The 16,069-nt window shown below is 38.5% G+C and overlaps 1 long non-coding RNA gene and 1 pseudogene across 4 annotated transcripts; both read right to left on the reverse strand.

The window, feature by feature from the left end:
• LOC112198838 overlaps window positions 1-16,069 on the reverse strand; it is an 88,073-nt pseudogene that overhangs the window by 13,542 nt on the left and 58,462 nt on the right.
• On the reverse strand, window positions 11,807-14,516 carry LOC121052690. 4 transcript variants are annotated; one of them, XR_005809801.1, is made up of 4 exons: window positions 13,772-14,516; window positions 12,339-12,738; window positions 12,187-12,232; window positions 11,807-12,004 (listed from the first exon to the last, which is right to left on the reverse strand). It is a non-coding gene; the product is annotated as an uncharacterized LOC121052690 (long non-coding RNA). The 4 variants fall into 4 exon arrangements; XR_005809799.1 differs by having other exon boundaries at window positions 12,187-12,738; XR_005809800.1 differs by lacking the exon at window positions 11,807-12,004 and having other exon boundaries at window positions 12,082-12,406; window positions 12,656-12,738.

The raw sequence follows: 16,069 nt of genomic DNA on the forward strand, positions 1-16,069 counted from the left end.
TACTTTAATAGAATTGTTTGATGATGAACTCATTAACACTGGTTCATTCATTAAAAAGTGCAGTGGAAGTATAGAACCATCGTGTGCCTCTTTTATAACTGATTGAAGCCTTCTTTTTTTGAGATTCCATATGGTTATAACACCAGAAGAGGCTGCCCATCTAAAAAGGAAGAATACATAGCATAAGCTAGTTAATGACTTGACTCATATAAAAGTCAAAACATTTCAAGATTGATGTCCATATAAACACAAAGAAAATGGATTATGTTGAACAGGAGGGAAATCAAAATTACGCCAAATGTTTTTGATGGGAAATCAAAATGGACACAGGTCTGAACACACTAGTAACACCACACCAGAAATCAAAGAACTCAACACTCACTTTAGCAGCAAAGTTGCTACGTTTTCTGTTTATATTCTTCAAAAATAAGATGCTGAAAACATTACAAAGTTAGGCTTAAATAGCCTTTCAAATACGAACGTTTAAGGAAGAAAAAGAATTAAAGCAAAGATTACATTCAATCAAAAAGAAATAAAAGCTAACTGCACTTATTCAGCAATGTGATCAACACTTAATCAGCAAGGTAATTGTGCAAATCACTAGCAGCAATCTCAGCAAAACCAACTGATCTGCTCCTCTTTTACTTGGGCACAAAGTCTTTGAGGTAAGGTGGAGCTTGGGTCTTTCTCTTTGGTTTTAGAGTAGATGCCCCTGCTTCAGTTTTAGTGTTTGGAAAATGCCAGGACACTAAGCAGAGAACAAATACAGACAAACCATCGTATAACCCGCCAAGTGTAATACTGGTGAAATATACTTGTACATAACCTACTGTTGACAATGTGCTAGTACTGTATGGTACTAAGAAAAAAATAATAATAATCTAGTAGCATCATGTAAAACAGTACTGCAAAAAGAATTAGTATTATAAACCAACAGCCTGACGTTCTTACCTGTGCTGAAAGATAAGGCAGTCACAGCACCTCGTGTTGAATGAGTAAACGTCACTAACTCTTCATCATATCGTATGTTGTGAACATGAATTTTTCCATCAGCACAACCAACTGCAACAACATGTAGTGCAGGAGACGAAACACAGCTGCAAATAGAAGATTTCCATCCCTTGAACTCATAAAGTTTTTTCTTTGTGCTGATATTCCAAAGCTGCAGAGAACCTTCTTGACTCCCAATGATAACCAGTGCAGATAACAATGGGAGTTTGAGGCCACTTTGTACTGAAATTATCACAAAACTTCTTGAAGAGAAAAGAAGTTACTTTATTTAAGTAGGTATCCGGATGCATTATACAGCTAGGAGTAAAATTTTCGTCCAACTTAATATGTCCAACCAGATCAAGATTCTCATCAATTCCTTTAAATGTCCATATATACAGATTACCTTCAACATCAACACTTAGGATATGCTCCACGTAGCGACCTGTAAATGTCCATATAAAGAAGTTACGTCCGTCCAAGGTTTTCAACAGAACGAATGCAAATGACTCCCTAAAATTTCCAAAATTCCCTCTACATAATAGCAGATCTATAATATAGGCCATTGGTTCTCACACCACACTGCCAAAGTCGATAGCAACACAATGATCTTCTCAAGCGTTTACTCTAAATTGATTTCAAAACAAACAACACATCTGTCACCCTCATATAATATGTCATCTACTGTTGGTTAGCTTGAGAATGCAACGATTTAGCGCAAGGAGATTAATTTAGTCACAGTCCTCCCTATCCAAACACACTCACAGAAAAATGCCAAAAAAAAAAAAAAACACACTCACAGAAAAGGAGTTGCTAACCAACCTGATGAGATCGCTTAAAAACAGCTATATCAGTCCCATACGCAGCGAATGTGTAGACTGTAGTCCAGGTACGAAGCAAGAGCCCGAATCTTCTTCGGCAATTGCGGACCTTCAGAAATGAAAGCAAACAGAGTTCACATGACCACACAAACTTGATCAAAACACCCTAAGACCACAGCAAAACGCAGTGAAGTTTCATCTAACAGCACAAAAAAGTATTCTCCTTTGTTATAAAGCTTGAAAATTTAGAAACTCGAAAACCAAAACAAGAGAAAGGAACTCACCGACGAGGACCAGAGTGAGCTTTGCGCACTGCAACAATGGAGAGCATAAGAGTATGAGTATTTAATCAGAATCAAAATTGAAAATTTACAATAGGAAGTGAAGATTTACATTGTAAATTTGGAAGGCTTTGCCGACGCTGACGGTGACGAAGGCTTCAGTGCCGAGGGGCGCTGAACGGAGAAGGGGACGGAGGTGGTTGTGTAGCCGATTGGTCTGAAGGGCTCGAAGATTCCCATATTCTCTTTGGTTCTTGGTATTGCTTTGGGTTCTTCGGAAAGGTCAAAACAGAGAGGGTTTATAGACCAATGAAGTAGCTACAAAAAGGAGATGATTGAAAAGGGCCTCTTCACAATGTTCTATACAGTGGATGAGAGGAACTTGATCTCTTGGACAGCTGTGTTTATCAATGTATGTCAAAAATGGCCCTGTTGATAATTAAGGCTCTGGATGTTTTCTTGAAAGTACTTGATCAAGGCATTCATTGTGATTCTAGTTTTTTATGCACTATTCTTGATGCCTGCTCAGAGTGCAGAAATCTGGAATTGGGACGTCAAATCCACGCGTGTGTTACAAAACTTGGTTACTACTCTGGTGTTCATGTTGGGACAGCTTTGATAGACATTTTTTTTGTTGACTTTGTCAAGGGGAACCCAAAGGCTTCCTAGGCCCAAGATAAACCCCTTCGACATATATATATGCCAAATGTGGGAACTTTCAATCTGCAAGACGGGTTTTCGATGGTCTTTCAGGTAAAAATACTGCCTCACTCAATGCAGTTCTGGTTCGATTCATGGTATACATGCTGAAGACGATCCCATTATCTTATTTAATCAATCAAGATATGCTGGCATAATTCCGGATTCCATAACTTTTTCTCGGCTACTTAGCTTGTCTGCTGAGGAAGCCTGCTTGGCTATCAAAGCTGGACTTGAAGCCAATTCCACTGTAGGTAATGCTATAATTACCATGTATGCCAAATGTGGTTTGTTGGTTATTTAGAATAAGTGATCAATAACTGACACTAAATGAGACATCATAGGTTGGGGTGGAAAGAAAATTATTTACTTTTTTTTTTTTTTTAGAAAATGTCAATCTATTGAAAATTTAACAAGAATAATATCCACTGAGGATCACAAAGAATCATCACTGTAAGAAAATCATTTTTGCAAGCTTTAAAGTGCAGCCAAAAAAATCCTTACAAAACTCCTTATGGTATGACTTTGTGCAGCGAAAGTTAGACAATTTATGGTATGAGATGCAGGATCTTATTGTTTCCAATACCCTTCCTCAAGTTGTTGCTCTTTCTGAGGCGTATATGCAGATATATGAGCAGCAAACAGCAGTAAGAGTTGATGTATTTGGTGGTTTGCAGGCTATATATGCTTAATTGGAGTTGAACCGGTTGCATATATCACAAGTTAAACAAAAGGTACGTACGTAGCTATTTGAGTTATGAGGTGATAGATTTGTAATTGGTTTGCATCTGCATCCATGTTTTGATTGTTCTGTTTTTCTTTGATAACATTATTCTCTTAGAGTTTGATTTATTTTTTATTTTTGTCTCTGTTCATGTAATTCCCTTCATCTCCGGATTTTCATACATCCGAGCTGTTAACTTCATATTCTGCATCTTTAGTTATGATATGTTTCTCTCATCATTTTACCAAAACTTCAAGATTGTTAAACACAATGTAATTAATTTGCACCCTAGGCTATAGGTAAATGGGGGTAATAGGTAAGGCTTATCATTGAATCAGTCTTATAACTATCCTCTACTAGAACGTTAATTATGTCTTATGTTTGATAGTGTTCTGGTTTTATATATGCACGCTTTTAACTAGCTGTTGATTAAAAAAGGTTCAAATAATCATTTTTCTGCTCATATGGATAATCTTGATAATATGCTTAAGCTTGCTTTTGTTTCTACTGAACACAAATTGGCTAATTCATTTACTAGGCCTTTAGACATAACTCAATTTGAATCACTTAGAAGCACCGTTGGTGGATGCTCTGAGTATTGATACTCTCACTTTGCTTGATCCATTTTGCATGCATTCATATTGTATGTTTTCATTGTAATATAGGTGCATTATTATCTTTATCATAGTATATGTGCATTATTATTTACGTTTCTGCATTGTTAGGTTCAATTTCTGGAAATTCAAGATTGAAATGGTGGTTTGTATCCCCGAGTGTCTGACAGATTATTTTGAACTTAGATTGACAAGGACCATACTCTTTTCTTTAAATCTGTGTGCAATGAGGTGCCTAGCACGTTTTGAATTTGCTCTTGCATCACTCTGTAATTGTGAGCTTGAACAACATATTCTCTATCACCTTGAATCCTCACATGTACACATACTTTAAGTGGTGGTAAGTCATATTTGTTGGTTGGCCAGTTCTCAATACTCTTGTATGGAATATTTCCTTATTTTTGCTATTCCTTGAAAAAAAAAAAAAATGAATGATTTATGGAGCATGGCCAGGCTATTCCCAAAGTAAACAAGCCTCGGTCGTGACGAACGATATGAGGATTGGGAAGAAACGAGAATGGTTTGGTCACCCCAGTGGATTATGAGACTATTGACTCGAGTAGATGTGCTATTTGGGATGTCTTTGTTACATCTAGTACCCTAAAGTCATCTAACTTGGGAGCTACTAGCATAATACTCGTTATATGGGTCATAGTCTTCTTGAGCAAAAATGTTTGTGTGAAAAGCAAAAACAAAAAATTCATAATCATGCCCACACGGCGTTATAAGGGGGAATATAGTTTACGTACTTAAATTTGTTTCTTATGTGAACCTTACTTCCACAAATATTACACACCCCATCTTGAGATATGTTCACTCTTCACAACAAGAGGTATAGAATACTCGATCACCCTCTATCTTCCCTTGTGATTGTCGGAATCAATTCAATCGTGTGAACTTATTTTGTTGCACTCTTGTTTATGGTTAAGTGGTATTGCTCTTGTTAGAAAAGCTATGCGAATTAAATCTATTCTTAGCATTTGGATACAACCCACTCATTGTGTGTTTGCATTTCATTCATGCATCTCTCATCACATGATCACCCTTAGGGGAAGTATTAATACTTGGACTATCTTCCTCTGATTGATTCGCCTTGGGCTAGTGTCTAATGTGCACCATCTATTTGTGATCCTCCTTTTACATCGCTTCCGCTAAGTTACCTTTGTCATTCCTATTCAAAAAGGGGGAGAAATTAGATGTGTGACTGTGATAACGTTATTCTATCTTATGCATTTTACCAATGTGTGATAAGTGTTTCAGGAATCAATGGATGAAGAGTTGGGATGTTCCTCCTGTACTTGTTGAGGGGGAGTTTGCATTGATTAGATGTGTTTTGTATAGGAATGCCAAAGGGGGAGATTGTAGGTACAAGTTTTGATTAACTTGGTGTGTTGGCATTCCATACAAAACCGGAAAGTATCGTTGAGGTTAATGGGTTTAATATCTCTTATTCATTTAAAGATATTTTTCTGTGTGCCCTATTGTATTATTGATTTCCCAATTATTGTAGAATTTGGGGTCCTTAATTGTAGATATTTTCTGTTAACACAAAAGATTTATTTTTCCTTGTAGAAGGTGGATTAGGGTAAATAGCTGGTTTTGTTTTTATTCGTTCACACGGCAGCTATCTTAAGAAGAGGAAAAATAGACGGCATATAGGTTGGACGTGGAATGCAAGAAGATTTGGAGATGTCTTGTATGCTTGCTAATTGAGCCTTCACAAGGATCAAAACAATTGTCCATGCTTAAGTGTTCTTGATCATTGTTTCATATGTATAACTTCTCATGAGATCAGTTGAGGAGCTATGAAGAAAGGAGAGCGATATTTGGTGATTGTTCAAGTGAAGAAGGAGTTCAAGACGGAAGACAAACTTGGTATTAGTATTCATCTAATCATTGTAGCTGAGCCAATGCTATTCAAGTTTGTATAGAACCTTTATCATAAGTTAATTCTTATTTTGGGTTCTCAAGAGTAAGAGTCCCACAGTGTTTTTAATCTCAAAAGTTGAGATTTTCACTGCGTAACCAAAAATTTGGTGTTCTGTTGATTATTTTTGGTTTCTGCCCAGTAGGGATTGATCAGTGCACTGCAATCCCCATTTTCCAGAAAATCATATTCTGTCCTTGTATTTTCATATATGGTAGTGTTTACATTTTCATGTTTCAGGGTGGTGCAGAACGGAGAAATAGTATGTAGAGTTGATGCTTGTAGGCAGCAGATGATTAGATTCTTTGAGGTATGTCATTGTAATTAATGTGTTTTCCTTTAATATCTTTTTTCTTTTAAAGATGAGCTCAAACGAGATGAACATGAGTTGAAGTCAATTGAGATATATAAAGCCAATTTACAGCCCTATCCCCAAATTCACATGAACTAAATTAATAAGTTTTCAGGTACAAAATGCAGTGCACTAGCTAGCTTTCTCTATAGCATTGTAGCTAAAGTTCGTAGGAGTTGCAACTTATAACAGCTGGTTGTTGAGTTGTCTAGCTAGTAAGTCGAGGTACGCATCCAAACTTAAGTAGCATAATTATTAGTTTTTTTTCGACAAAGTAGCATAGTTATTAGTTGCTAGTAATCAACAAATACGGTAGTTTTCCTGTTTATTCAAGAGAAGTTTGTAGGCAAACCAACCCTAGCTGAGTGACTGTGGCTCAAGCCTAGCTGCACGCTTCCGTTGCGCTTAGACACCATCTTGAGCCTTGCGCACGCCTTGCGCCCAATCGTTTGTCCCTACTTCTGTGGTTGGAATTTTCGCCTGTGGTGGAGTTCGACTTGATCATTTCAATTGGATCAGAATCGTGTTCTTCTTCGCTTTGTGTGCCGGTATTAATGTTGCTTCGACACAGAAGAAGCCTTTGGAATCGGAGTAAGAGACGGCTGACCTGTGGTGAAGGTGGTGATAGCGATCTGATCGGGTTTTTCTTGAATGGTTTTGGTCGTGACTAAGTAGTGCAGGTTGTACTTCTTCCGACCAAGCAAGTTTGCAAAACAACGACATTTGCAGGATTCCGACCTTGATGTGGTGTTGGAAATGCCGGGCGCAGTCGAAAAGCTTGGCGGAGGCGGCAGCGATGGCTTGGCAAAGGTAGATGATTTATGTTGGAATTGTTCTTTGGCTGCCCCTGGGCTTTAACTTGGGCTTGGGCGTAGGTTTTTGGGCTTGTTTGGGCCTATCAAGAGCTCTGACCTTTTTAAAGGATAGGAGCTCATATTCACCTAGTTGTTTTTTTTTTTTTTTTTTTTTTCGAATAAATGTCTATGCTAGTAAGGGTGTCTCTATGAGCCTTTGTAGAAGTGCTTCATCTTAGCGTACTACAATTACGTGCTTAGCATCTGAGATTAAGTAGTTTAGATTGCCTACAAGGCGAGATATTATTGTTAGCATAGACTACTTTAAGCTACAATTGTTGAAACAGAGTAGTCGTTCTTGTACTATTCTTTTTATTCGTACCGATGGAAGATTCATGCTATTTCGATGTATTTAATGTCAAATGAGTGACCTAGTTCTATGTACCACTGTGGGTACTAACACATCTTCTTGTCTGTCTATAGATGGCAGCAGAAGGGTATGTAAGAGTCATTCTGGCTTTTGATCAATATATTGGCTACTGCCTTCTTTCAAAAAAAAAAAAAAATTGTACGCAAACCAATCATAATGAATAAAAAGAGACTCCAGAGAAATTTGTATAAGAGGCAACTGATCATAATCTATTAAAAAAAGACTTCAGAATTCTTAAACTAATTAATCATAATCTATATATAAAAATTTCAATTATTGGGATCTCTTGTACATGATTGCTTTATATACTTGGGAGCCCTTCTAATGAGGACTACTATAATAAGGACTAGTAAAGAACTTTATTGTTACACCTATTTTTCTAACTATCGATTTGCGGAAATGTGTAGAAAAGTATATCTAACAATAAAGTCTTCAACTCCTCTATTTTGATGGAGAGGACATGGTGGTGTCCTGATCATGGGTTTCAACCCTTCCCCCTCCTCTGTTTTGATGGATAATATTCTATTTTGGAATGCTCGTGGGGCTGGAAGTGATAAGTTTAGATCTGCTATTCAAGATCTTGTGAAAACGCATAGAGTTGATATCCTGATTATTTGTGAGCCTAGAGTACAGTTTAAAAAAAACAATAAATTTTCTCCTAAATTTGGGTGTCTTTGACTTTAAAGTTGTTGAATCTATGGGTTTCTTTGGTGTCATTTGGCTTCTATGGAATAAAAATAAAGAGAAATGATCATTTACCCAATTTTAGTTTAAAAATTGCCCACTTATCCAAACACTCTAAGAGATTGCTCACTTACCCAAACACTCTAAGAGATTATTTCCCTAATACCCAATTAAGTATTTTTTTAATTCTTTTTTATTTATTTTTGGGACAATTTTGCCCTCTCCTTCTTTGTCACTTAGTGAGAGAAGTCATAGGAGACCTTGCGGGACTCCGGTGACCAATGGCCGGCCGGGGACTCCGGTGATGGACTCTGGCGACCGGTGACCGAAATCAGGCGACCGGTCACCGGAATCCCGAATCCGACAACCGGACTAGTGACCGGATTTTGGCGTATGTTTTTATTGCCCTCTAATAATGTCTAGTAATCATATTATTGCCCCCCAATAACAAGTTTATTAGGGATCAATAATTAATGAAAAATGAAGATGTTTATAATTTTGAAAGTTTTAGTAGAGTTATCCAAATAAATAATCTTATTATTGCCTCATAATAATCTTATTATTGCCCCCTAATAATCTTATTATTACTCCGCAATAATCTTATTATTGCCCCAATAAACATTTTATTGCCCCCCAATAATCTTTTTACTGCCCTCCAATAATCATATTATTATCTTCCAATAATCGTTTTATTCCCCACTGATGATCTTATTATTGCCCAACCAAATCATAATAAACAAAACAATCACTGCTAGCAACATCCCATATTGAAATTGGCCAATTTTTTGGAGAAACAAACCACCGCAACAACCATTGGAGGCCTCCTACGCATTTGACCAGAAAGAGGGGAAAAAACAAAAACAAAAAAAAGAAAGAAAAAAGAAGAAGAGAAGCCTGAACGACGGCGTCAGAGCCCCGACCCGGAGCAAAGCCCAGACCTGAACTGTGGCTGCTGCGTGGAGCTTTAGATGACGACCCTGGAGTGGTGGCGGAGCATAGGAGGTTTTCTTCTCATGGCAGCGGTGCTCGCAATCAGAGATGCAGTCGAGGTCAAGCATCTCGCCGCGGAGCTTGTCGGGTATGGCGTCGACGAGGACGAGCTTCGGAGGTCCTGGGTTAGGATGGTTTGGGCGATGGCCTTGTTAATGTTGCCAGACTCTTCTTCTTCTTCTTCTCCGGTGACAATAAAACGATGGCAATAAAATGATTATTGGAAGAGACCTTGTCGGACTCTTCTTCTTCTTCTTCTCTAGTGACCAGTGGTCAAGCATCTCGCCGCGGAGCTTGTTGGGTATGGCGTCGACGAGGACGAGCTTTGGAGGTCCTGGGTTAGGATGGTCTGGGCAATGGCCATGCCAACGTTGCCGGCATAGATGACGGAGATCTTAGTCTGGCCGTTGGAGGAGGAGGGAGGGGCGGCGCCGTGGATGGGCTTGAAGAAGGCATGGGTTAGGTCTAGGCCTCCGGGGCCGGGGGAAGAAGCAGAAGTGTTTTTGCCAAGAGAGTCTGAGACGAGTTGAGAGAAAGAGAGAGAGAAATCGGTGAGGGGGAGGAGAGAGAGAATAGATCGAAGAAGGGAGGGGGGAGAGAGAGAGAGAGATGAGTATAATTTATTAATTAAAATGAGGGCAATACTGTCAATAGATGTTAGATTGGGTAAATGAGGTTAAAAAACTCTTAGTGCAGTAAGTGGGCAATTCTTAAGCTGAAATTGGGTAAGTGGTCACGACCCCTAAAAATAAAGTTAGTATTAGCACTGTTGACTTTACATTTCAATCAATCACTGTGAAAGTTACTGATGTTGGAAATCATAGCTGGCTTTTGTCTAGTATTTATGCTAGTCCATGCAACACTGCTAGAAGTTCTTTGTGGCCCTATTTGGATGACTTAGCTCGAAAAGTTCCTTTACCATGGATTCAAGTAGGTGACTTTGATGAACTTCTTTCTTATGCTAATAAGATTGGTGGGGCTGCTATAAGAAGGTTTGGTGGGTTCAGAGATTGGGTCTGCAAAGTGGTGTTATTGATATGGGTTATCAAGGTGCTGATTATACTTAGACAACTAGCTAGGTTAAGGAGAGGTTAGATAGAAGCTTTTGCTCTGATGATTGGCGTTTTCTATTTCCTGATGCTTGTGTAGTTCATCTGGCAAGAATGCAATCGAATCATTGTCCTATTCTCATTAGATGGAAACCTGATAATAGAAACTCTAGAATTAACACTCCTTTTCGTTTCCAGGCTATGTGGATCCAACATGGTGACTACTGCAAGGTTGTTTCTAATACTTGGAATGGTATTAATGGGAATGCTATGGAGAAAACAAGAACCCTAGCTTCTACCTTATTTGACTGGAATAAGAATATTTATGGTAACATTTTCATAAGAAAGAGAAGACTATTGGCAAGGCTATGTGGATTCAAAGAAATATGGGTAGAAGATCAAATAAGTTTCTGCAAAACCTTGAGAAGGATCTAATATCTCAATAAGAGTAAATAAGGGATGATGAGGCTATTTTCTGGAGACAGAAATATAGGGATAAGTGGCTTCAAGATGGATATCGAAACACAAAATTTTTTCATCTAACCACCATGATTAGAAAAAGGAATAACCACCATGATCAAAAGGAGAAGGAATAAAATTGATGGTTTATTTAATGCTGATGGAGTTTGGTCTAATGATCCCTCTACTATGAAAGTAATTGCTAGAGATTTTTTTCTTAATCTATTTGCAGCCGAAGAGAGACCTGATTTGAGATTCCATATTCCCTTTCTTTTCCCAACTATTAGTCCACATGACCTACAATGGATGGACAGATCTGTAACTATGACTAACGTACAAACTGCTTGGTTCAAGATTGGTGGATTCAAAGCTCCAGGTGTTGATGTTTTTCCTGCTCTTTTCTTCCAGAAACACTAGGACTGGTGTGCCAAAGATATCTTCAATGTGGTTAGCAATGCTTTCAATACTGGTGAGATCCCTAGCTAATGGCTTGAATCATACTCTCATTACGCTCGTGCCAAAAACTCAAGGGCCCCAACATATGCAACTTTTTAGACCAATTAGTCTTTGGTGCACCATTTATAAAATTATATCAAAAATCATTGTGCATAGAATTAACCTTTGATGCACAAATGGATTAGTCCTAACCAGGTAAGCTTTGTACCGGGTAGAAAAATTGCTGATAATATTGTGATTGCACAAGAATTATGTGGTGACCTGAGAGAGGGGTCCCACAGCGCCACGACCCCGAGCCAATGAGAAACCGACATATCACGAATGATATCCCGATGACTCATCAACCCAAAACCGCAAGGCCTTTTGGGTTTAGTTTGTTGGTTTACAAAATATTTTCTTTGGGCAAATCATCTAGCAACCGAATAGCATATTTTCAAAAGCGGAATTTAAAGTGGGCTAAAGGATTTGGGCTTACAATAGGAGCCCAATTTGGAAAATAACAAATCACTAAGTAAATACAAGTATGAGAGACGAGCCCTAGGGTTACGGGTCTCCCGAAATTTTGTAAATAAGCTAGTAGAAAACAAATAAATAAATAAAAAGTAAATAAATAAGTTACTTCAAAATCCGATAAGGGACCAAAACCTTCTTTTAATAAAGTCAAAGAGGAATGCGCCAAGCCGGGCCATGTGCCTCCTCTGTACGCTCTCGACCACATGCTCGAAACCTGCACACTGTTGTAGGGCCGACCCAACCATACTAGGTTTGAAAAATAATATACTTGGAAAATATTTACTACATAATATTGTGCACGTTTATCGAAAATACTTTAAAAAGAGGCAACTACAAACATTTATTCTCTTTTATAAAACATACGCATCATGCTTCACACAACTTGGAGCTCCGAGATACTTACCTGCTGGCTACTCTAAAACAATTGGTGACTGGCTCGATTCGTCATCCTTCGAGAACCAACCAACTACTCTGTAGTGCTTCTGACTACAAATAGTGAAAATGTCCATTTCCTAGCCCTAAGTGTCCTATGGCTGGTTCACCGTCAGTACTTACCTTTTCCTTGACGTACATAGAAGCACAGCCACCTCCGGAGGTTCACGGTTATCAACACCGTGGGATGCCTAGGAATTAACGTGTTTAGGTCCTATTCACTTTCAGGTCACAAGTACAAACATACAATGGGTACAGTATCTCAACATACAAGTCTAGCCTCGGTTTTCGCAATCAGCAATTATCAGTTACGCAAACATAGATATCACGAGGCGTCGACTGATGAACAACCAAAAACGTATTTGCAGGCAACATACTATCATACTAGAGCATTCCACATATAGAAAAGTCTCTAACAAGGAAGAGACAACTCACCCTACCTGCAATTGGAGTGCTCGCCCAAACTTAGCTTCGTTTCCAACTTTCGATACTTCTTCCAATTTCACGTGCACACGCTCGAGTCCTTTAACAAAAATTATATCCGATAAGTAATTAATTCATAACTCACTTTAAAATTCACCAAATAACCCATGATCGATAATTATTAGAAACCATTCCGAACAATTCAGTTAGAATTGTAAGCTCATTCGAGATATGGTGATCATATTTCTTTCGATAATATAGTTCGGGTTAAATATTTGATGCCATTATCTAGCATTCCTTTCTTAAGCAACAAATACACTTACCATTCCCAAATAATCCAAGTGAAATGGCATTTGAACCATTTGAGATATGGTGATTATACTTAGCACCTTGACCTTCATTTCTTTACCCTTTTTACTTTAAGAAAACAAATGGCAATTTCCATTCCCGAACATTCTACTAAATAAATTTCTCTCAATTTTCGGGACATAGAGAAATTAACAAAGCTATGATCCGAAATTAAATTTTAGGTCAACTTCTTAGACCTTTCTATTTTCTTGGTATACCTTAGCTTCCTTAATTTCCCTTTTAATCGTCAAAGTATTTACTAAACGAACTTCTTATTAAGTTCGGCCCAATAATCATTAGCCAATATAACTTCATTTCGGATACCAATTCCTTATGAACTTGAGCAATTTACATTTTCGTTAACAATAACCAACTCACTTCTTTCTTACAACCGTGGTATCCGAAATGATAGTTATAGACATTCTTATTTTACATTTCAATGTTGATAACGAATTTTTGCTAATTCACAAGACCAATTTCCTCTATACTAAACTGATTTCATCCTTTTCCACTATCATGCAAAGTTTCCTACACCATTCAAACAACACCTACCACTTTCATTTCGAACGTTCTACAAAAATAGAACTTCACCAAGTACATGCAATATACGGCAAGATAGTTTCAAGTGCCCAGACCCTTATCATTCTTCTTTTCAGATTCAGAGATCAATTCTTCAATGCAACAAGTCACCACCACAATCGTTTTAACACCTAAGGCACCAAAGGATTAACAACCAACCACTGACCAATCTTGTAACCAAAACAGAGTCTGCTTTTAAACCTTACCATTTCCGATTCAAATCTAAACTGACCCAACAATTCCTTCTTCTCCAAAATCTTCAAAAACGCAGATTCCACAAACCTTATACTCCAAATTAAACAACATGTTATTAAGGTTCACTCTACTCAAACCAGAAGCTCCGGCTAAAGAGAAATCACTAAATTACCTAACCGAGAAGTCCTGAAAATCCGGCAACCGTGAAAGGCGGAGCTACGGTGGTCCATGCACCAGTGGTGGCGGGTGCGGCGTCTCTGGTTGGAACCAGAGATTGAAACTATGGGGTTTTGGTGGTTGACAAGGCTCTGATTCCGATTAGGGAAGTCGTTGAGCTCAATTCGAGTTGGAAATTGGAGATCGAAGGCATGCAGAGTTGAGACCTCTGGTGATGCTTGAACGGTATCGTCAGGCGTCAGCGGCAAAGAGGAGTTTCTGGGTTTTGCTTCGCTTTGCTTGCTGAGTAGAATGACGGTGGCGAAAGGGCAAGGAAATCACCCGAAACCGGCGAGGGTCGAGGAACATTGGCATCGCACCCTTGGGTTGTCGCTTATGGAGGCTGCCGGCAGTGCATGTCGATGGTGAGGCTTGGGCTTTGGTTGGGTTTAGGTGCTGTGTCGATTGGGGGTGGCAGTGACGTTGTATGGTGGCCAGAGATGGTGTTCTCCGGTGATTGCAGAGGGAAGAAGAAGAAAAGGATAGGGGACGGGGAGAGAGAGAGGGACGCGGCCAAGAGAGGAGAGAGGAAGAGAATAGGATTTTAGGGTTTTCTCCTTGTTAACTTTCCATTTATACTTATGTAAGTGAAATACCCACTTTGCCCTTGCGACGAATTAAAAAACTCCTCTAGCCAACTGCTTTCGGTTTTGGACTCGTAACTTTTTTTTTATTCGTTTTTCGTTGGAAACTTCCTAAGTTAATTCTCGATTTCGTCATAGGCCCAAAACTCGATCTCGTAAAAACTCAAAATCCAAAACTTTGTTACAACTCAATTTATCGTCTTCGAAACTTCAACAAATGGTCGCCTCACTAAACTTTTGTAACCTTCTAGGCCCAAATGAAAGAATCTCGGCCCAAACTATCATAAGGCCTAATAGGTGGTCTCGACACTAAAACAATCTCCGAAATCGATTTCTTCACTTAAATCACCTTGCGAAAATCTTATTAGCAAAAAATTACCTTCAAAAATTGAACAAAATTTTCAGGGGCTCACAAATTAATTCATAAATGCAGGAATACTAAGGGAAAGAAGGGCTTCTTGGCTTGGAAAATTGATTTATCTGAGGCATATGATAAGCTGAATTAGCAGTTTATTGAACAAGTTTTGTCTGAAGTGCAAATTCCTCTGAAGCTAGTCAAGCTAATCATGAGTTGCATTACTTCTACTAGCTATCAAATCATTGTCAATGGAGAATTAATTGAAACCTTTGTGGGTGGAAGAGGCATTAGGCAAGGAGACCCTTTATCCCTTTACATTTTTGTGTTATGTGTGGAGAGATTGTCCCACCTCATTAATTTCTGCTATAGAGGTAAATCAATGGAAACCTGTTCCTTCTTCTCCAACTAGTCCCTATTTTTCCCACCTTTTCTTTGCTGTTGATCTTATCTTATTCTCTTAGGCTAGTATTCAACAAGCTCATGTTCTAAAGCAATGTGTGGATTTGTTATGTAGTTTATCTGGCCAAACCGTCAATTTTGAAAAGTCTATGGTTTATTATTCTCCTAATGTCGTGAGTGAATTTGCCAAGGAAATTAGCACTATTTGTGGTTCTCCTCTGACCAAGGATTTGGGAATGTACCTTGGAATGCCTTGGTTCACTCTAGAGTAACAAAGAACACCTATGCTTCAATTCTTGATAAAGTCCAAGCTAGATTAGCTAGTTGGAAAAGTAAAACCCTCACTATGGCTGGCAGATTAACTCTTATCCAAGCCGTCACTGCTACAATACCCCTTTATGCTATGTAAACAACAAAACTCCATGCTCACATCCTTAATAGTTTGGATAAACTCAATAGGGATTTCCTTTGGGGAGACACTGCTCAAAATAGAAAAGTTCATCTCACTAACTGGAATGCTGTTTGCAGGTCAAAAGAATGTGGTGGATTAGGAATCAAAAAGGTTGCAGATATAAATAAAGCTTTGCTTGCTAAGGCAAGCTGGAGATTAACTCAAGGTGATAATGGCCTTTGGTGCAGGCTATTAAGAGAAAAATATATTCGAGCTGATTCGATTCTAAAGCAAGACTACCAAAAACCAAAAAATTGCTCTAGCACTTGGTATGGAATTTGTTATGGTGCTGATCTCCTAA

The sequence above is a fragment of the Rosa chinensis genome, chromosome 4 (assembly GCF_002994745.2).
Source record: "Rosa chinensis cultivar Old Blush chromosome 4, RchiOBHm-V2, whole genome shotgun sequence".
Lineage (NCBI taxonomy): Eukaryota > Viridiplantae > Streptophyta > Magnoliopsida > Rosales > Rosaceae > Rosa > Rosa chinensis.